This window comes from Narcine bancroftii, chromosome 9 (assembly GCF_036971445.1).
Source record: "Narcine bancroftii isolate sNarBan1 chromosome 9, sNarBan1.hap1, whole genome shotgun sequence".
In the NCBI taxonomy this organism is placed as follows: domain Eukaryota; kingdom Metazoa; phylum Chordata; class Chondrichthyes; order Torpediniformes; family Narcinidae; genus Narcine; species Narcine bancroftii.
Genome location: NC_091477.1, coordinates 29,338,839 through 29,361,772, shown reverse-complemented (window position 1 = coordinate 29,361,772; position 22,934 = coordinate 29,338,839). Strand labels below are relative to the sequence as shown.

The window sequence follows — 22,934 nt, the reverse complement described above, 5'->3', positions numbered from 1 at the left end:
TCTGGGGAAAATGTGGTTCGTTTATTCCGTTTCTATATTTCGTGCTATTCACCGGTTTGCATTTTCACCAAATGGAGAGTGCACACCGTCTCACATTTGAATGAATAAACAATAAAAGTAACAGCTGCTTCATAGGTGCAGACTTCCTGGGAGGAATAAAGATCAAATTCATGATGAATCCAATTTTTGTAGAAAATCATCAGAAACTTTTACCTTTACAAAATCCACCATAATCAACAAAAATTAAAGCGACTTTGGCAGAATAATGCAGCCGTGCATGTCCTGAACTGTTACTGCTCCGTTATGATGCCTAGTATGGCACTCAATCGGGAGATGAACCAGAGCCAATATTCAGCAATCCCCCTGCCGAACTCGGCAGGTGAAGATGATCGCATTCTGACGTCGTTCACCCTCCCGTGGAAGGGGCTTTGGTGATCAGATCTCAATGAAACTCCAAAGGGGCCCCGTGTTTCCAAAAACCGAAAAGAAAGCATCCTTCCACCGGACAGTGTGACCACTGGCGTGGAATGCCCAATTTGCCACAATGGTCACCCCCAAAGACTCATTCCACTTCATCCTGAGCGATCGACATCTCCTTCCCAGATAATGACAGCATCCACCAGAGGGTGAATCCCCCACCCCACCGCCTCCCCCTTCCCGACAGCGATCTGCCCCAACGCCGATTGCGCGGATGCTCTGAATACCGGGGGGAGGGGGGGAGACCTTTCCATGAGGGAATCACCCACTCACTCTGAAATGGACGTTGTGTGGAAGCCACTGCATTGAAACGCATCTTCCATTCGGGCGGTGGCTTTAAAATGCGGAGACCCAAGGAAAACGGGAGATTTTGGTCACAAATGAAATAAAGCACAAGGCGAATCGGGGGTGGAGGTGGGGGTGGGGGAATGGTCAACCCTGTCGATTTTTCCTTGCGCTGGCCAAGTGGCTTCTGTGCAGATCAGCAGCTCTCCCCCTGGACAGCGCCAGTCTGCTTCGAAAATCCGAAATAATTACCGTTGGAAGTCGGTTGACTGGAAGAAGACAGCCATGCTCATTAAAAAAAAAGGGGGGGGATCAATGTAAGTACCAGATTTAGAGCCTCCACACACCTGTCCTCGCGATGAAATCCCGGTTAAATCTAATTAGTAAATGCAAACATGTTCCACGGCGACAGCATTTTGCAAACGATGTTTTTTTTAAAAGAAAAATAAAAGGCAGCGAGATCGAAAGGTGCACGTTTAATATTTTTACATCCAACGACCTGCAAGAGCTCCCACCAAACGGTGCCACCATCATCCCATCCACATACAATCGTTGGGGGGGGGGGATGTTTTTTAAATGAAATGAGCGATTGCGTGCTCTCCTCCGAGCCTGTACTCACATTTTACCATCCGTTCCGTGGAAGATATATTAATGTCATTGTTGGACATCTTCATGAGCGAATGCAATGGGTCCGAGCAGACTCCGTTGTCCCGAGCGCAGCGTGCGGAAAGCCTGCAGTTGCTCACAGCATCACCCGGGCAGCGCTGCTCGGCTCCGAGCGGGCACGCGCGCGGCGCCAGCCCAGGATCGCCGGGCGGGCACGCGCTCGGCGCCAGCCCAGCGAGGAGGCGAAGTCGGCGCGCGCGCCCGGGCGTCACGAGGCGCCCAGGCTCGGGGAACTCCCACGCAAACTGGTGCCAGGGTCAGCCTTTCCTCGCGGAGGGACAGGGATCCCCCCCCTTCCCTCCCTCCCCCTGTTCTCCTCCCACTCGCAACCCGGACACGCCCGCCCGCCTGCCTCGAATGGGTGCGCAATTGCTCTAAGCCCCGAAGAGAATCCCGAGGAGGTCACAGGCGAGTCAGCAATGGTGAACATCTGCAGTGAAGTATCCAGTCAACAAGACGGGGCTCGGGCTTGTGCATCCTGTCTGTTGGATCCCAGAAACGATGAGGGGGCGGTAGATGTCAGTCTTGGCAGCATCTGCTGAGAGAGCATGCATTCGTACTTGGCTGGTGAATCCTTCCTTCATCTGCACGGTTGTTGTTTTTGGGTTAAACGTACACTTCTTGATCAAATTACATTTTTTGTTGAACTCGAACGTTTTCCCGAGAGCTTCAGCCTGCAAGGAGAACTCTGTTCTCCACAAATGTGTTAACTTGTCCAGCCATTTTTCTTGCAGTCTGATTTCTCTGCTACTCGAGTCATCTTTCTATGGAAATAGAATGTATATATATCTAGAGATAAATATATAAATATATATCTCTATACATAGAGATATATATGGATATATATATCTCTATAGATATATCTCTATCTATATATATCTCTATATCTATAGATATAGAGATACCTATAGATATATATATAGATAGATATATCTATAGATATATCTATCTATATATATAGATAGATAGATATATATATATCTATAGATATATGAGTTAAAATAAAAAGGCCAATTTCACTTTAGTACATTGTCCAAAAGATTATGTTCTGTTAATTAACACACATGATTTCTCTTATTGATGGAATTATTCAATCTCTGGTGTCTGCACTGTCAATTTTAATTACTTCTTTATTTGCTCAATTTCAATTTTTTTTTGAATGCGAACATTTAACATCCAGGACTTTGAAAGATTTTTAAAAATATGTTAAAATGAAGATGCTTTTTTTTTTAAAAAAATTCAATTTTTGAAATAATTATGAATACCTGAAGCTGAACCCTCTTTGACCAGAAGTATCAACTTTTGTTTCATTTCTACACAGCTGCTGTCTGGCTTATCAAAGTGTTTCCTTTTACGGTAAGATCTCATGCCAAAACCCTTTTTTTTTTGAGGGGGGGAGGAAAGGAAGTGAGTGTAAGTCAGTTTGTTCAATGCAATTAGACAGGGAACATACTGAAGATGGTGATTAGTGGGCTTGTATTCAAGGCCTGCAGACCATTCTTGCTGGACAGGGAGATGTCCATTGCATCAAGAAAATGGTCAGTTCCAGGAAAATGTGAAAAGAAAGTGCTAGAAAGTAATGGCAGACTCATAAGTGCAGATCAGAATGGACTGGATGAGAAGAAAAGAAATGTTAAAGCAATGAAGCAACAAATAACTTCAATAGGGGAAAATAAACTGAATGGATGTTGGGAGAGAAGTAGATGCAAACAAGAAAGATTTAGGATCATTTATACTCAAAATCCATGGAATCATGATCTATAGTTAAAGGAGAGAAGTTCAATTGCAATCTAAAAATAATGTTGACAATAATACTAACACCAATGATTCAGTGGCTGGGGAAGGTTTGAGGTGTAAGAGGTTTGCATTTTAGACTTTTCAAGGAAAAAAAAATCAAACTACCGGTCAAAAGTAGCACAACTTCATCAGCAGATTTAATTACAGTCATGGTTAGTCATTAGAATCAAGTAGAAGAGAAATGGCCCTTTCACCCACCATGTCCATGCCCACCATTAAGTACCGTATTTGATGGCATATATGACCCCCCCTTTTGTCCCCCCAAAAATTCACCCCAACCCTCCCCCCCACCCGGGTCTTATACGCGAAGGTGATATTTTGGTGCCACTATTTTGGGCATTGAAATACAAATACAGTGGAGGCTTTTATCTGCAAGATGGTGACCGGAGGAAAGCGCTCAAGCTACACCATTGCATACAAACTAAAAGTTGTAAGGTATGCTAAGGAGCACGATAATAGAGAGGAAGCTATAGTTTTTGGAGCGCTGCCTGCAGCAAAAATGGTACAAATTCCATTTCCCAGCACTTGGTTCGAGCTTTCTATATCTTGATGATTCACATGCTCATCTAATTACATGTAAATGTTATAGTATCTGCTTTCCTTCCCCCTCAAGCATTGTGATCCAGTGCTCAATTACTCTTTCTATAGAAATAGATCTTTCCCCTCTACCCTAAACTCTAAAATGTTTCCTATAATCTAACCTCTCTGTACCTCTCATACCTCTATCAGGTCATCCCTCAGCCTTGTCTGCTCCAAGAAACAAAGCCAGCTTATATCCAACCTTGCAACTGAAATGTTGTATCCCAGGCAACAACCTCATGAGTCTTTTCTGCACCATCTTCATTGCAATCATGCCCTTCCCTTCCCATAGTGTGGCGACCAGATGAACCTGGGGGAATGGGATTCTGCATTCATGGAAAGGTAGATTCATATGTCTAAGAGATGAGAGAAATCAGAATAACAGATGTTATTCTGGCAGCGCTCCGTGAACAGATAAGACAAGGGAGGTCAGAGGAAGGGTACTAGTGGAACAAGTATTCTGAATTTGGTCTATTAACAATGTGCTAAATGGAACAGAGGTTAAAAATGCCGGAAAAACAGCACACATCATTGATCTTCAGAATCGAGTGGAAACAAGAATTTATTTTGCATTAGAGAGAATTATGAATATTACATTCTATGCGACAGCAATGATTAAAAAAAATCATTAAGTTTAATGCATTGGCTGCTGTAAATGTGAACAATTGGAGAATATTAAATGGCCATTATTAAGGATATTAATAATGTAGCTCTGTCATGAATTTTATTAAGGAGTAATGGAAAGCTTCAAACATGCTCAAAATACCACCTGGAGCAAATGCTTGGGGGGGGCTCCCAGAAATCTAAGAATGATTCTGCATCAGCAAGATAGAATTGAATCATAACTTGAGTTAAGGGTCTCATTTAAATTAAACTAGTACTGCTATGCTGGGTATACCTCTTGAGGTGGTAAATATTCAAAAACTAGGTTATTGGAGACCAACAGGAACTAGGAGCCAGTGTTTCATCAGCTGCACAGCACATGGTATAGAGGCTGAGTTGGGTGACTTGTATGCCTGGCGCTCGGGTGAAACAGACAAGAGGCAGAGATGAGGTGGCAGAATCCATGGTCATTCCACATATCTGAAGAGACTCTCTTTAGCTTGTCTTTCTTGGTAGGGGTGCTGGATAAGTCACATCTTTTGTGCGTCTTTACAGACAAACATAAACAAATGTTGTACTTTATGTACAATGCAATAAAGGAACTTTGTCTTTCAGAATATGGATAAGGGGGAATATTCTGAATTGTAATTTAATTCAATGGAGGCTCATATTCATTATTTGTTGCAAATGAGCACAGTGTAACTTGAATGTGGCAGGAGCTTAAGTTAAATGAATGGAGCATAACGGGCCTTGCCTTAAGCCTGTATAGTATGGACAAAAACTCTCCAAACAACATTGAAAAAAGAGTTAAAAATGGATAAAATGACCCAGAAATTCTTTAGCAAACAGCAATGTTTCTGTACCCTGCATGTTTTTTTAATAGCTATGAAGCTTTTGAATCTCCCCATATCCCCTGCTCCGGACCAGCAAAAAGTCTGTCTGCGCGACTGAAGGGTTACATTTTTTCTTGCACTAAATGCAACTGTGAATATTTATTTATTGATCCTTTGTTATTTACTATCTCTTTTTTCGTCTTCGCATTTTGTGGTTCTTTATTTTTACTGGTGCAATCAGTCTATCTTATGCACCTCTTTGGCTGTAGCAAGTAACAATTTCAGTGCAACTGTTCACTGTACTTATGTACCTGGCCATAAACTCACATTGATATTGATGAAAATAATTTCAATGAAGAAACATAACCAAGTGATAACTGAACCAGAATGTATAGTTTTGTATAGTAATCATTGATGATATTCTGATGTGAAATGTGAAATTACGTTTTTTACAAAGATTTTGCTTACATTTGGGCTCAACAAGTATAACTTTAGGATATTGTTATGGACCATGGACTGTGGATTGACATAAAGGATGGAATTTTGCTGGGAACTCTGTGTGATTGAGCTGTGCAGACTTGCAAGAACTTGACAGTACTAACCGCCTTCACCTCCATCCCATCTTTACAAATAGGTGTATGGTCTCCTGACCTACCCTTCCTAAAATCCACAATAAGATCTTTGTTCTTGGTGATGTTGAGAGCAAGATTGTTGTTCTGGCTCTACCCAGCCAGATTCTCGATCTCCTTCTGTTTTATAATTTCCAGTTATTTGGCCAGCAAGGGTGTGTTATAATGAAATTTTTTGATTATGTTGGAGCTGAACTTTGCTACACAGATATGAGTGTACAAGGAATTGAGCAGGGAATCTTGCGGGGGTGTTCCCTGTTGGGGTGCTCCTGCAACATGGAGGTGGTGATGGTGTGATATTCCAAAATTTGCTACTTTAGATAAGGAAGTCAAGGATCCAGTTGCACACGGACAAACACTATCCCAGATCTTTAGTTTAATCACAGGTTTTGCTGGTATAATGGTGTTGAACACCAAGCTGTAGTCAGTGGATAACAGCCTGATATAGGTGGTCCTGTGATCTATATGATCTAATGGAGAGTGGAGGGCCATGCATTTTGATCTGTTATGAGGAAAGGTGAATTGAAATGTGATGAGGTCCTTCTTGAGACAGGAGCTGATTTGCTCCATAACCAACCTCTTGAAGCATTTCATCAATGTAGACACAAGTGCCATCAGCTGATAGTCATCAATGCAGGTCACCTTGGTATTATTGTGCACCAGAATAATGGATGTCCTTTAGAAGAGGGTGACCATTGTATCTTGAGGTTGAAAATACCTGCAAAGCCTCCAGCCAGTTGGTTTTAAGGACATGGGCAGATACACCTCCTGGGCCAGACGCTTTCAAGGATTCATGCTCCTGACAATGCTGTTCACACCAACCTCAGAAACTGAGAGCATAAAGTCACTGGGGAATATGGGAACTCACAAAGGATCTTATTGTTTTCACTTTCAAAGCAAGCGTAGGAGGCACTGAGCTTATCCAGAAGAGGTGCATTTCAGTTCATAGGATGTAAAAGGGTGCTAGCCCTTCCATAGTGATCAAGCAGCTTGGACTGGAATTGTCTCATTGCACCTGTGATAGCTTTGTGGATTTTGGAATTAAAATAGAAAATGGTAGAAATTTGTGGCAGATTGAGTAGCTTTTGCGGTGAGAAAAGCAGAGTTAACATTTCAGTCCATGACCCCGCCACAACATTTTTCATTTTGCTATTATTTAAATTGTGATATTCCAAAATTTGCTACTTTAGATGTATGAAGGGAGCAACAGGAGAGTTCAGTGTGTATAATCAGACGAAAAATCTAAAGTCACCTCAAAGCCAGTGCCTGTGACAGAATAGGTTTGAAAAAGTGAACAGAATAAACTACATTTTTGTGGACCACAACAAAGAAAACGACCATTGTATAAAATGTGTTCCATTTTAAGGACAGCTATATGTCTTCTCTACCAAATTTTACTTCTCTATTTATACTGTAAATGCCAGGACAATTACTGCTGCTAAAAAATGACGGCAGATAACACAGTGACAATGCCATTTATTTTACTTCCCGTGAAGATATTTTACTTTGGGTTTCAAAGCTGTTTTTCTAGTACTTTAGGGTCGAATTGCTACTTTACCTCTCATGTATGGAGAGAGTGCTGCTTTAAATAACAGACTTACATTTTCCTATGGCAGTTCCTAATAGAATTTCTGGACAAAGCAGGAGCAGACTGAGAAATAAAATGGCACCTGAAAAATTAACAGACGAAACACTGGCAGCAGAATCAAATGCCCCAGAACTTCCAATGAATAATGGTTTATTCAACAAAGATCGTTCTTCACACTAATCATTTGGAATATAGAAACAGAAGTAGGCCAGTCACTTATATCAAGGTTGATCTGAACCAGTAGTCCATTTTCCAGTCTTTGTTCTGTATCTCCTGATACCCATGCACAATACAGACTTATCGACCTCTCTGTGAAAACTTATATTGATCAAACACCAACATTGTTTTTGAGAGGAATAATTCCAAATTTCTGGCAACTCTTTTCCTGAAATTATATCATTCCTAAATAAGTTATTTTAAGAATATTCTCCAGTGGTTCAGCTTCCCAAAAAGAAGCAGATGAAACACATGGCAAGTTGTGGTCAGACAATACAGTGAGTCTCATTCTCCTACTAATTTCCCTTCAAGTGTCTTCCCAGTCCAAAGCCTTGATTGATTCTGTTTTCACCACTGTTACAAGCAGTGGGTCCCCAAGAGTGACGACAATTAAGTTTCACCAGATTGATTCTGGGATGGTAAGACCACCACATCAGGAGAGGTCACATTGATTAGTTCAGAGTTCAGAAGAATAAGATAGTATTCAAGTGAAACTTGCAAGATCCTGACAGAAATGGGCTAGATAAGACACTTCATCATTTCTAGTTCGAAGAATCCCAATCTCATGATACAATTCAACAGAATTAGAACTGAGTTGTGGAGAAGTTCCTTCACTCAGACTGTGTCAAACTTATTGAACTCAAAGGTGAACTCACTGAATATTTTTTAAGAAGGATCTGATAAATTTCTGGACATAAAAGACTGCAAGGGATATGTACAAGAAGTGGCCAGTGGAAATACAGTGTTAAGGCAGAGAATCAGCTCTGAATATATTGAAATATAGGATTGGCTTAAAGGGCTTTTTGTCTATTTTGTCTGTGATTTTACAACATGTTAAAATTATTTTTCACGCAAAGCTCTTTTATGTACTGTTGTTGAATCATCTGCCCATGGGAACACTTCCCTCCATTTATCTTGCCTAAAGCAGTCATAATTTTGCTCACCTGTATTAACTCCCCTGAATCTTTGCCTCAGGGACAACCCCACTTCTTCAGTGCAATCTCCTTATCATTTTAAAGCCCTCTGGTTAAATGCAAAGGGCATTAAGGAGGAACAAGTAGCTTATATGAAAGCAAAGTTTAAAAAGATAAATTTAACAAAGTTAAAAATTAACTGCAAGGTTGGCATTTATGGAATGGCAGTACCATTACTGCAGGTTATGGGAGTTCAAGCAGCAGTTTGCTCCCCAATTAAATCTACTTGAATTCAAGATCTCAGAAGATGAAATGGAGTTGGAGCTATTGTATATACTCGTGTAGTAGTCAATCCTGTGTAAGAGTCAACCCTCTTTTTTTGCCCAAATATCACATTTTCTATATGGTCTGTGTAAAAGTCAACCCCCTCCCCCATTTTTGGCCCTGACCATCCGAGTTCCCAACACCCCTAGCCTCAGCCGCCCACCCATCTGAGCCCCATCCCTTGCTCCAGCAGCGCTCACACCAGAGCTCCCAACGTCCCAACCACGGACCCTCACCCCAGCTGCATGAACGGCAGAGCTCCCGACACCCACCAACCCATCTCAGCTCCCAATGTCATGAACGTTGACTTACCACCCATTCCTGGCCATCTGAGCTGCCAGTGTCTTGAACTATGCAGGTACTTGCCACAGTCAAAAGTAGTAATCCCCCAAAATTTGACCTGAAAAATTGGTCCCCAAAATTCAACAATTACACAACTATATACAGTACTTTTAGATTCTTGTGTGAATTTTAGCCCATCAAAAGTATGACCCATGTAAAAGTCAAACCCCCCTCCCTCCCAAATCTGCTGGTAATTTGGTCCAAAAAACTCAACTATTGCATGAGTCTATACAGTAATTTGAGAATGTGCAGAAGGAGAAGCTATTGGACCAAGAGATGCAGGTGATTATAAGTCTTAAGAACCAGATTTGCATAAAAGAGGATGAAGATTCTGCAGGTTAATTAAAATGAACATATTGTAATGTGACTGAATGCACTCAGAGACAAGTGAGGAGTACAAACACTTTTAATAGTTTACAGTCAATGGCCAGAATGCACAATTGTCCTCTGGTGAATCTGAGGAAAGGCAGAAAAAGCAGGGTTTATATTGGGGTAGGTGAAGGTGGAGCCAGGGGAGGAGCCAGCCATTTGAACAATACACAGACAGTGAACTCCAGTTCACTGCATTCACCCCTTCCTTCAGAATTGAGCCTGTGGGTGAAAAATAGAGACCGTTCGTTCAAAAAAACTAATACTTTACAAGTTAAATCTGTCAGGGGGTCTGGTAATTCTGGTTGAGTGCCTCAGTACTGGAGGACTTTGGGCTTCCTGAACTTCCTGGACCCCCTGTGGTACAGGGTCAATAGGTCTCAAGGGCTCTGGCTCAGGTCTTGGGGTGGATTGGTCCACTTTCCTTAGCATTGACCTCCGGGACCCTGAGTTGTGTACTCGATAATTCCTGGCACACTTAAGGCATCGGACCCTCAATTCCAGTGTGTGCCAGGACTCTGATCGAGATGGTGTCCTCCCTGACGTCGGGGTATGCCACGTAGGCCTTTGTTGGGTTGGCGTGCAGCAGGTGCACTCTCTTGATCAGGGGGTTTGTCTTGCTCCTCCTCATGTTCCTTCTCAACAAGACTGGCCTTGGTACAGTCAGCCAAGCCAGGAGAGCAGTCCCCGACGTGGATTTCCTCTGGAATGTAAATATAATCTCATGAGGAGTTGCATTGGTCGCTGGAGTGACCTTATGGCGTGGAGTGCCGTGGGTAAGACTTCTTGCCAGCGTGAGTCTGGAAGGCCTTTGGACCAGAGAGCCAATTTCACGGCCTTTCATACAGCCATGTTCTCTTTTTCAACTTGTCCAAAGTTGTAGCTAGTTGTCCTGCTTAAGGCAATGCCCCTTACGAGCAGGTACTGGCGTAGCTCTTCACTCATAAATGATGAGCCCTGGTCACTATGGATATAGCTGGGATACCTGAACAGGATGAAAAAAGAGCGCAAGGCTCTGATGACCGTGGTGGTGGTCATGTCTGGGCAGGGGATGGCGAATGGAAAACATGAATACTCATCGATAACGTTGAAAAAGTAAATGGTTCCATTGGTCGAAGGGAGAGGACCCTTGAAATCAACACTGAGACGTTCGAAGGGCAGGATGCCTTTACCAGGTGCACTTTGTCAGATGCAGCTTGCACTCCTGCCAGCTTGCAGACCTGGCAGGACCTGGTCATTTCCCTGATGTCCTCAATGGAGTAGGGCAGGTTGCATGCCTTGATGAAATGAGCCATGTGGGTGATGCCTGGGTGGCAAAGCTCATCGTGCAGTGACCCCAACTGGCCGGTGTGTGCAGAGGCACAGCTTCCTCTTGACAGGGCATCTGGAGGTCCATTGAGAATACTTGGTCTGTATGCTATGTTGTAATTATTAGTGGAGAGTTCAATCCTCCACCTAGTGATCTTATCATTCTTTATTTTGCCCCTTTTTGCATTATTAAACATAAATGGCACCGATCGTTGGTCGGTGAGCAGTGTAAATTTTCTGCTGGCCAGGTAATGCCTCCAGTGCCTGATGGCCTTTACTATGGATTGAGCCTCTTTCTCCTTAGATGGTTTCCGAAGCTCGTGACCTCATAGGGTGCATGAGAAAAAGGCAACTGGCCTGCCGCCTGGTTAAGGGTAGTGGCTAGAGCTATATCAAAGGCATCGCTTTCCACCTGGAAGGGTGCATTCTCGTCCACTGCATGCATGGAGGCCTTTGCGATATAGCTCTGAACATAGTCGAAAACCGCCTGGGCTTCAGCCAACAATGGAAAAGAGGTGGACTTTAAGAGGGGGTAGTCCCTATCCGTGTAGTGAGGGACCCACTGGGTGTAGTAGGAGAAGAAGACCAGGCATCTCCTTAAGGCTATCAAGGTCCTCGGGATTGGGAGGTCTAACAGGGGGTGCATTCGATCAGGTCCAATGACGCCATTCTCCACCACATAGCCCAGGATCGCCAGACATTTCATCTGAGACACACACTTACTGGAGATGTACGTGAGGTTCAGAACCTTGGCCGTGTGGAGAAAACTCTGGAGGTTGGCATCATGGTCTTCCAGAGAGTGTCCACAAATGGTGACATTGTCGAGATAAGGAAAGGAGGGCTTCAACCCATACTCATCGACCAATTTGTCCATCTGTCTCTGGAAGACTGAGACCCCATTGGTAATACCAAAAGGGATCCTCTGGAACTGATAGAGCCATCCGTCTGCCTCAAATATTGTGTAGGGGCAGTCCTCAGAATGGATCGGTAATTGATGGTATACACCTTTCAGGTCAATGTTCGAATAGACTTAGTACTGTTCAATTTCATTTACCATGTCTGAAATTCAAAGGAGGGGGTATGCATCCAGGAGTGTGAAACGATTATATGTTTGGCTGCAGTCAATCTCTTGCCTGGTCTTTTCCCCTTTCACGACTACAACCTGGGCTCTCCATGGGCTGTTTCTAGGTTCAATTATGGATTCCTTTAGCCCAGCAAACCTTCACCCAGTGCCCTTGCTTACTGCACACACAGAGTCCTTCATGGGGTATCGGGAGCAGGGGTGCTGTGCCTGTCCACAGAAGTAGCATCCCCAATCGCACGTGGCCGCAGCAGTCGGTGCTGGGGCTGCGGGGGTCACAGGTGCTCCAATGACCTGGTCCTCCCAGTTGAGCCTGCTCAAGTGCTTTCACCAGCTCCAGGGTACTGGTCAAGTCTTTATTCTCAACTCCAGCAGTTGCTGCCTCACGTACCTTGACATCACTCCTGTCACGAGGGTGTCCCAGATTTTTTTTTCCTCTCTCATCCTGCTGTAGCTGCTTCACAGTGGCATTTTCTGGTCAGGGCCCACAGCTCAAGAATATAGTCATTCAGCAACTCACCTGGATGCTGCCGATGATGAGAGAGTCAGTGTCTCACTAGCACATCATTCTGGGGCCTCATATAACAGGCCTTCAAGCCTTCTATGGCTGACTTGTAGGTAGTAGTCTCTGATAACAGCAAACCGTTTGGGGCCGACTCGAAAGAGAAGTGCCGATCTCCGTAGACAATGAATTCCAGTTCACTGCACATATTTACAATAAAAGGAAACATGCCAGCTTGGGAAAGACCTGAACTGAGCAGAATTTATAATAGATTCAGTGGTTAACTTTTGCAGTCCATTGTGAGAACATTGGCTTCTACACACCCTCAGAGGTGGCGGTCACAGGTTTGAGTAGAAGATACCAGAAAGAGTAAAAGTAATTCTTTAAAAGGCTGACAGATGCATTTACTGTACCCTAAATGGAATGAAATAATGTAAGGAAACTAAGAGCCTTGAAAAAATGTTAGGAAGACTTCCCTTGGCCATATATAGGACAGCAAAATCCAGGAACTGCAAAGGTGGATAAAAGGCTGTTTCACAAGGAGAGTTTCTGCTTTTATCAGACATTGGTATTGTTTAATTTTTTAAATTTAGACATGCAATACAGTAACAGGCCCTTTTGCCCATGAGCCCACGCTACCCAATTACACCCAATTGACTCTCACCCCTAGTATGTTTTGAAAAGTGGGAGGAAACCGGAACACCCAGGGGAAAACCCACGCAGACAAGGGGAGAATGTGCCAACTCCTTACAGGCAGCATGGGGTTCGAACCCCAGTCGCAATCACTGGTTATATAACACCGTTGCACTAACCTCTACGCTCACTGTTCCACCCTAACAGTCCATTATTGACAACAACATAGGAAAATTAAAAACAAAACTTCAAAATGTCATTTACAAATGTTAAACAGTGCGATCATAGTACTTTTCTTATCAGCTGCCCATAAACAAGTAACACCTGTAATAGAAGTAAACTTCGTAAAATTGACCGCCTTCTGTGATCGAGATGTATGAAAATTTACAGTAATTCATTGTTTTATTAGTTGCTCTTTCCTTCTATTTATCAATAGGTGCAAGGCATCATGTGCAATTAAATTGGTCCTGAACATTCTGTGACTCTCTGGTCACTCCATAGCTGAGGTACAGTGCAAACACAATTGGGTTGCAGGTCACAAAGGGAGGTTGAAAGGTTGCAGGCAGGGGCAACAGTGGGAAAATGTCATGGGGAAGGGGTCCAGTGCTGTTGGACCTCACCAGAGTGCTGCTCTGGCACCTCAGGGAGCAGCTCTGGCCCCTTACCTCCTTGTCACCGTTTTTGGTGAGTTCCGGCATCTAAAAATTTAGCACTGAAACCCCTAACTTTGGATATTTTAAGGATGCCAAGATTATAATTTGTTTTGCTTCAGCAACATGCAGAAAAACATAATAAACACTTTATATAAACTAACCTAAATGATGTACCTCAGTATAGAATCATAGGTCCAAGTCTGATATATTGCCAACCACTTCCAATAATATTTACTTAGGAATGAAGCAAGGTGCTGGCCAAAGGGTTGTTTAGAAAATTGCTACTATTTGATTGTACCATCCTCTACTTTTCTTTCATTGGCAGATTTTATTCATGGCTTATGTTTTTTTTATTGTGTTCATTTATCCTTATTAATGATCATGGAGCTGAATTCATGCTCTATTCATCGATGGTGGGAGCAGTAGTACAGAAAAAAACGAGGGCATGTGTTCAAATTTAAGCATTCAAATGAATAAACAATCTTTGATTAACTTGACAATTTTATTCACTGCAAAGTGCTTTGGAATATTCAGTAAGGTGTCATTATAACTGTAAGATTTTCCATTTCTGTTTTTTCTAAATATTTGACTTTTACTGCATCCGATGCTTCCATTATGGCCATTTCTACATCAGAGAAACTGGACGCAGACTGGGAGATCACTTCGCTGATTACCTTCACTCTGTCCCCATCAATGACAAGGTTCTCCCAGTGGCCAAATATTTCAATTCTGTGCCCCACTCCCGCGATGGCATTTCCGTCCAAGGCCTCATGCGCTGCCAAACCATAAATCGAAGGAGCAACACCTAATATTCTATCTGGACACTCTCCAACTGGACGACATTGACGTTGACTTCTCTGGTTTCTGCTGGACCTCTTCTGGTTCTCCCTCTCTTCCTTATCCCTCTGTCTCCTTTCCTCCAGCTTTTCACCCCCTTCCCTCTCCATTCAGAGAACCATCCCTCTTCCCCTGTTACCTGTTGTTCCCTCCCTCCCTTATCCACTTGCCTGTGAGACTGTGCTCCTCCCCGTGCCTCTCCCTGCCCACCATTTTGTTTGTCTACATTTTGCTCCTACCTCGATGAAGGGCTCTGGCCCAAAATGTCGGTTATGTATCTTTATCTTATAAAGTACACTCTTTGACCTGTTGAGTTACTCCAACATTGTGTTTTTACTTCAACCATGGAGTCTGTGGACCTTTGTGTTTTACTTTATCTTTAAATTCTTGTTTTAACACTGACCAACATTCTTGCTGGATTGTTTATTGTGGTAAAATATGCAGCTCTGCATAAACCTTTTTCCTGTTCCATTTTTCCCAGGGACAAGCAAGTGCTGAGGACATTTTTTTCTCACCTCATCCATAGAACTTCTCAGAACTGATGCTGTCAAAAGCATTTCAGGACTTGTAATATAATCTTCAATCTGGTTTCACAGTACAGTGCATATTTTATATTAGCACTAGATGGCAACATCTCAAATGCATGAAGGTATCAGTGCAGATATAAATGCAGGTGCCCATGGATTGGCAAACTGTAGCATGAACAAAAAGCCTTATTAAAAATGGTAGAACAGGAAACAGGATATTTGAATTAACATTAACACATTAAATGTGGATTTTTCTGTTTTGCAAGTTTTCATTGCACATAATGCTCCCATAACATAATATATGAATTTATTTCTGTAAACATGATTGAAACTGGTCATGTAATGAATCACATACAGTAAAACCCATGGTATGCAGCATTGGGGATATGTAGATACGGGTAAGTGAATTTTCCCATTGCTGGAGACTTCCTCTTACAATGTCTAACTAAAGCTTGCCACTGCCTCATGACCCACTGATTTCTGCTCACCAGACGTCTAATATACGGATCGTGAGAAGAATTTTGAATCTGCAAACCCAGCCATTTGAAAAACAACACAGTGCCTCAATATTCATCTTCTTGTGTAACTCCTTTCCTTTTTCTTGCAACATGGGTCCTGATATGTAACCACCTTCCTACCATTCAAGTAAGTCCATCTTGGCGGAATAAAGACTGTTATGTCGCTCAACAATTTTATCAGTGTCGGACTTCATATAAAACTGCTTAACTCTCTGAGTATGAGCCTTAATGTCATTGATGGTTGATAAGCCAATGTTAAACATTGTACAACTTTTCACCTTTTTCCAGTCTCTTGCATAGCTCCAACTTCTGCTTAAGGGTAAGCACTTTTTGATTCACCATGGTAATAGCAGGGAAATTTGTCCAAAATAATGTTCTGCAAAATGGAATCTCTTTTTACGTTGGTCACAAGGCAGAAACTGGTTGCAGGTGTCGCCTGGCGCCTGAGTGGTAGATTGGCAAACAAACTAATGGCAAAGTGCACCAATTTTACTTACATATTTTTACCGATTATTTTATTCTTTTTTATTTATTTTCTTTGATTTTTTTTTTGCCATTTGCTTGAGGTTGCCAGTTGCTTGAATTTTGGATAACAGGGGCTTTACTGTTGTTCTTTTTATATTGGGTCTCTTCATTTTCTTATGGTGTTCTTTGGTCTGTGACATGTGAGAAGCATTGCACCACAGCATAAAGATTAAAGTACTAGTTTTAAAAAATCATAAGGTATTCTTGTCACTTTTCCACTTAAAAGTTAATGCAACCATCAGACTTTTGCAAAACATGGACATTCAATGAAAATTTCAGACATGATTCAGGAGATATGGACACGCTGAGAAACCTAAAACATCTTGTCAGATTTTAAATGAATTCAAACCTGCCATGAATTTTTTATTGGTTAATGTTGAATGTTGCATCTCTTTACGTCTAACAGCCTTGTGCTGTTACCATGAAATAAGTGGACAGTTCTTATGATATTTTCCAAAGACAACAGATCGAACCAATCATTGAAGTTGACTGAAGAGTTATTTCTGAACTGTGATTTCTACAGTTCCAAGCCTGAATAAAACATTCACATGTACATATTGTGATGGAGCAGGAATCGGATTAAGTGCCCAAATATTTCCCAGTCCCCTAAAATGGAAAACTCAAAATGTTATCAAAGCCCAGTTCTTCTGCCTAACAATATTCTCTTTAACTATTCTGCTTTTGTATATGTGGTGAACCACTGTTATACTGTGATTGGCTACGGCTGGATGACACCCCTCGTGAGACCGATCCTACCCATGACCCCTTTGCATGCTCCCCACTCTTCCTGCTATGATCAGTCAATGAGACTGGTTGATGCTCCAATCTATAGTCAATAAAAGCCTATAATTTTCACAACTTCAGTCTTTTGTGATCATTGATGATGTATCAGTAGGTTCCTCTAAAAGGTAAAAAAATTCAATCAAATGATTTAATTATTGACCAGACCACAGTATTTGCTTATCTCCAAAGTGCTTATTGTTTTGGGATGCTGAATTGGTTCTAAAATGGCAATCCACATAATTGGCTACATCTGCAACATGACTAATACCATCTGTCATAAAGTTATAGTCTTAACCCCATGTAACTATACCTACTAGAAATATGGGATTAAATAAGATTAATATAGGAATGCTCTCTCTCTCTCTCTCTCTCTCTCTCTCTCTCTCTCTCTCTCTCTCTCTCTCTCTCTCTCTCTCTCTCTCTCTCTCTCTCTCTCTCTCTCTCTCTCTCTCTCTCTCTCTCTCTCTCTCACATACACAGATTTTCATTTCTCTCTCGGGCATTTTGTCAGCCTCAAGGATGAATTCCTTCCACTTAAGTTCTGGGGTCCTGAGGAAGACTGCTGAGTTCAATTTGGGACCCACAGACTCTGCTACAGATGGAGGGAGTAGGAAATGCATATTTGGATTGGGTATCATGGGAGGTGATGAACTCCTTGCACCATTTAGACAGAACCTGAGGTTCTCAGTGCCACCCTAAATGCTCTTTTTTGGAGGTCATGGTCCAGGGATTTTGAGCAATTAGTGTATCTTTACAGCTTTTCAAGAAAGCCTTGAGAATATCCTTTTCCTCTGTCAACCTGGTAATTGTTTACAATGTGGTGGTGGAGGAGTCCCTCAGAATAGATATTCCTCCTGATATCTCCATGTCAGGACCAGGATTCTGTTTTGACAAATAGATACATCAGTTAATGTGCAGATCTGTCCAAGTTCAAAGTGGGAGATAACAGTCCAGCTAATGCCCTCTCCTAATCTCAGACATCTAAATGTTCCTTCAGCAACAGGAATGGATGCCTCTACACTACTTCACTTTTACTATTTATGTTAATTATTCACAATCATTAGTTGATGATTGATTTGCACCATCATAATTGAGTAGTCTTCCACACACTAGAGGGCAGTATTCCAAAGATAATAGTTTATCCATTGTCAGTTAATCAGTATTCACAAGTCTGAGTGCTGTGAGATTAGAACAGAAGGGAAGTGGGTTAGGGCAGATAAGAGCAAGGAAGATGAGGAGGATAAATCATCCATGACTAATTTCTCCAAAAAAAACAAGGAACACATACTACCCTGATCCTCAATTCACCAACAGTAACAATGTAAAACAAATGCATAAAGTAAAACATTAATTAATTCTCCTTGTGTGTCTCTTACTGCCTATCTACACAGGCACACTTCAAGGATGTGTGCTTAGCCCACTGCTTTACTTACTATATGTATACACCCATGACAGTGTGGCCAGGTACATTTCCAATGCTATCTACAAATTTGCCGATGACACCACAGTTGTCGGCAGAATCATAAACGGCAATGAGGAAGCATATAAGAGGGAGATAGATCAGCTCGTTGAGTGGTGTAACAACAACCTTGCACTCAATGGCAGCAAAACCAAGGAGATGATTATGGAGTTCAGAAGGATGGCAGGAAAACACGATCTAGTCCTCATCAAGGGCTCAGTAGTGGAAAGGGTCAAGAACCTAAAATTCCTGGGTGTTAACATTCCCGAGGATCTATCCTGGAGCCTCCATGTCAATGTAATTACCAAGAAGGCTCGCCAGCGGCTCTACTTTGTGAAATGTTTGAGGAGATTCAGTATGTTACCAAAGACTCTAAACTTCTACAGGTAGACCATGGAGAGCATTCTGGCTGATTGCATCAGTCCATTCGAGGCATCGACAAGAGGCAGTGTCTTAAGAAAGCAGTCTCGCTCCACAATGAATCCCATCACCCAGGCCATGCCCTCTTCACTCTGCTACCATCGGGGGGAAAGGTACAGGAGCCTAAAGACAAGCACTCAGCAGCACAAGGGCAGCTTCTTCCCCGCTGCCATCAGATTCCTGAAGAAACAATGATCCAAAGACACCTTCTCACTTTAACTTTTCGTGCACTATTTTATTTTATTGTTGTAAGGTGGTTGATATAAATGTTTGCTCTATGATACTGCCACAAAACAATGAACTTGGTGACTTGTTTATGACAATAAATTCTGATTCTTCTGAAAATATTTTCCTATCATATACGGTGTTGTTCCTGTAGCAGAAACAAGTAGAGCAGAACACTGATTAGGAGGCAGAGGGAATAAAGGGGAGATTGAATAACCAGAGCGACATTGCTGAAGTTAAACAAGAAAGTCTACAGATACTAGGGTTGTGCTATATGCAAACGCACTGGAGAAACTCAGCAGATCACACAATATACATAGGAAGTAAAGGATAACAAGCTTGCCTGTTGAAGGGCCTAAGCCCAAAATCTTATTTATCCTTTACTTCCTTTGGATGTAGGGTGAACTGTTATGTTTCTCCAGAATGTTTGTGTGTTGCAACATTGCTGAAGGAAGTGACAGTGTGACTGTCACTCTGGACAATCTATCTAAAGTCACCATTCCAGGAATAGTTTGATATTTCCTTGTTTACCAAAGATATAAGTAATGGCTCAGTCTACTAAATAAGGGCAGAAAAGAGTCATACATAAAACATAAGAAGTATCTTTGAAAGGAGCAGAGACAACAATGTGAATTAGTAATAGGTAAAATCAGAGAGAAATAATATATAACATGGGGAATGAGAGAAAGTGAGACAGAAAGAGAGAGAGAAAGATATGCAACTTACTTTACACTTTTGAGTTTATAATCAAAATATCAGCACCCATGGTAATCTCTGATAGCCACAAACAAGGCTCTGAAGGTATTGTGCACAGATTCAACAATACACGAATAATAATTCATACCTCATCCTACTGTATATAAGACAACATACACAAGGATCTTTGCTTGATCACTGATAGATCCACATGGATCATCAATTTTGCTGAGTGACAGTCTCTTTCGCATAGAGAAAAATGATAACTAGAGACTTCTGGGCAGATTTTAAAGTTAAGATCAATAAAGTGTGATTGTAAACATACAGACAATATTTGAGGGGTGTCTAAATTAATGGTTGAGACTATTGTTCCAGATGCAGTGGAGTTTGTTGAGAAATGGGTGAAGGATCACAAATGAAAGCTAGATAGACAATGAGCCTGATTACTTACACTGCTGTGCAGAAAAAGGTGTTCAGGTTATTGAATTGTATTGTTTATTGTCATGTGTACCAAGATACAGTGAAAAACATTGCTTTGCATGCTATCCGGGCAACTCAACCTATAAATAGTGCCACAGATTATGCAAGAATCAAATAAAAAGTGTAAGGGATAGTGTTACAATGAAACAAAAATACAAGGTAGCGTGTTATAGAGAAAAGTACTGTTAAACAGTGCAAGACATCATTTTTTTATGAATGGGGGATCCATTCAACGATCGGCTAACAGGAGGAAAGAAACTGTCCTAGAATCTGGAGGTACGCATTTTCAAACACATGTATTTTTCTTTCAAAGCTTCTTCCAAAGGGAGGGGGAGAAGAGAGCATGACCAGGATGCAATCTTTCTTTAATATGTTGGTTGGTTTCCTAAGGCAGCGGGAAGTGGAGATGGAGTCAACAGATGAGAGGTTGGTTTGTGTAATGGCCTGAATTGCAGTCATAACTCTATGCAGTTTATTGTGGTCTTCAGATACCAATGGAAAGAACAAATTTCACTTAACAAAAAAGGGTTTTGGGGTGGCACAGTCGGCGTAGAGGTTAGCGCAATGTTATTACAGTGCCAGTAACCCGGGTCAAAACCTGGCTTTGTAAGAAGTTTGTATATTCTGCATGAGTTTTGTCCAGGTACGCCGCCACCTTTCAAAGTGTATAAAAGTTGTGGGTCAATTAGATGTAATTGGGCAGGCACATGTTCCATGGGTCAGAAGGGCCTGTAACCATGCTGTATGTCTAAATTTAAATTTAGGGCAAGAACACTAATTAGAGGATATTATAAACAAAGAAGTAGATGAAGTATCTAAAGAGCCATGTGGCGGAAGCAGGCAATACTTGTCATAGAATTCTAGACAATTAGTAGAAAGATAACATTGAAGGACCAGGTCAGTCTATGAGGAAGTAAACAAGGCCTCTCACGATAAGGAGCCAACAACTCAATTTGCAGCTATTGAACATGAAAAGTAGAAGAAGCAAAGAAAATATAGCTCTCAGAATTTGAAAGTTGAAGATAAAATCAGAGAGAAAGAGTAGAGAGAGAGCACAGCTAGGGAAAGAGAACTTGCAGTCAACAGGATGCAGCAGGAGGAAAAGGGACCATGCCACAGTCACACAGAGGTTTTGGGTAACAGACTGTGACTGTGTTAAATATTGCCCTATTGTGCTTAATGCAACCGGCTTCATAAATCTGTTGATTAATACACCTGTGCCCACAGTGGTTCATTGTCGTCATGCACAAATCTCTTGAATTGGGCAAATCTTAAGGAGGCTAGCAGTATTTTTTACCCCATTAACTAGAGAGTAAGTACTGAAAGGAGGGAATCAAGTTAGAGTAAGAGGTGAATGTAGAGCGGCACTCTTACCTTAGCACAATGCAACTACAGCATGAGTGACCCGGGTTCAAATGAAGTTCTCTGTAAGGAGTTTGTACATTCACCCATCATCTGCATGGGTTTCCTGTAGGTGCTCTGGTTTCCTCCCATGTTTGAAAGTCATACGGAGGGGAGGGGGGTGGGGGGGGAATAGTTGGTTAATTAGTCACATGGTATATTTGGGCTGCATGGGCTTGAGGGCTCGAAGCGCCTGTCACCATGCAGCATCTCACAAAACAAAATAAATAGATAGATGAGAGAGAAATGTGGATACAAATTCAAGAGAAAATTGTGATACACTGGAAAGACCCTGTTTGAAAAGTAAATACACTGAAAGACATCAGCAAAGTAATGTCATGACATCCTATTGTGGAGAATAATTTGTGACAAATTGTTTTGTCACAACAGAAAAAAAGCTAGTATCGTTTATATATTTTGTGTGTGTGTGTGTGTGTGTGTGTGTGTGTGTGTGTTGAAAAAAAACTAGGGTGATACAGCAACAAATCAAGTAGTGTTGAAAATTACTTAACACATGTTAAACCTATTCTTTCATTTTCTTTATTACAACCTGTAATAGATTGTTCTTATATATAGATACATTTTTATACGATCCTGAAAGTCACTGCACTTTTGATGAGATAACATCATCTACTGAAATATCCCTGTTGCTATTGAAGCATAACAGCCTGTGCATATCTCAACCAATCACTTTGCCAAATAACTAAATAATTTGCTTAACAGAATATTTAACAGCTACATGACTCAAGATGAATAGCGATTCAAAGCTTCGTTCAACTGATGAATTCTTCTACCCAGCAAAGACTGAGCGTTCCTCAAATTTATGAAAGACTTCTGAAAAGGTTTAGTCTAATTTTTTTTAGATTAAATTATTACATTTGAAGTTTTAAGTTTGTAAATTTGTTTATTGTCATAGACATAGGAGACACATGAAAGTTCTTTAATTAAACTTGGATGGTAGCTACTTTAATTCATCAGTTTTTGTGTACTTTAAGACATTTTATACAAGCAAAGGATGGATTGTGGTATTTTCTATCAATTTTGGGGCTGATTTTCACATGGGAAAATTGGCATAGGGTTGGAGCAGATGGTAAAATGTGGTTAATAGTCACAAAACTTCAAGAATCTGCTCAGCCAAATTAGTCAGACTTGAAAAGATTGAATCAAGTTAATGTGGGCCTGGAGTGAACTAGTAATAACTTGTGTTGATATAGGAATGGAAGCTTGGCAAAAGTAAGTTTGAATTTATTTTTGAGGTGCAACA

The 22,934-nt window shown here is 41.5% G+C and overlaps 1 protein-coding gene and 1 long non-coding RNA gene across 5 annotated transcripts in view; one reads left to right on the top strand and one right to left on the bottom strand.

The window, feature by feature from the left end:
• Positions 1-21,735, bottom strand: part of LOC138743372 (uncharacterized) — a 29,876-nt gene extending 8,141 nt beyond the window's left edge. Inside the window, exons 1-2 of the long non-coding RNA XR_011344838.1 lie at positions 21,644-21,735; positions 9,224-9,311 (exon numbers count right to left, since the gene is read on the bottom strand). This is a non-coding gene — a long non-coding RNA (uncharacterized lncRNA). The remainder of the gene's footprint in view (positions 1-9,223; positions 9,312-21,643) is intronic.
• LOC138743371 (nuclear factor NF-kappa-B p105 subunit-like) overlaps positions 1,782-22,934 on the top strand; it is a 53,177-nt gene continuing 32,024 nt past the window's right edge. The window contains exons 1-3 of one of the 4 annotated variants that reach the window (XR_011344837.1): positions 1,782-1,995; positions 2,750-2,784; positions 22,394-22,512. The gene's annotated coding sequence lies outside the window, so the exon portion shown is untranslated. The remainder of the gene's footprint in view (positions 1,996-2,749; positions 2,785-22,393; positions 22,513-22,934) is intronic. The other 3 variants (XM_069898652.1, XM_069898651.1, XM_069898653.1) reach the window with 3 other exon arrangements.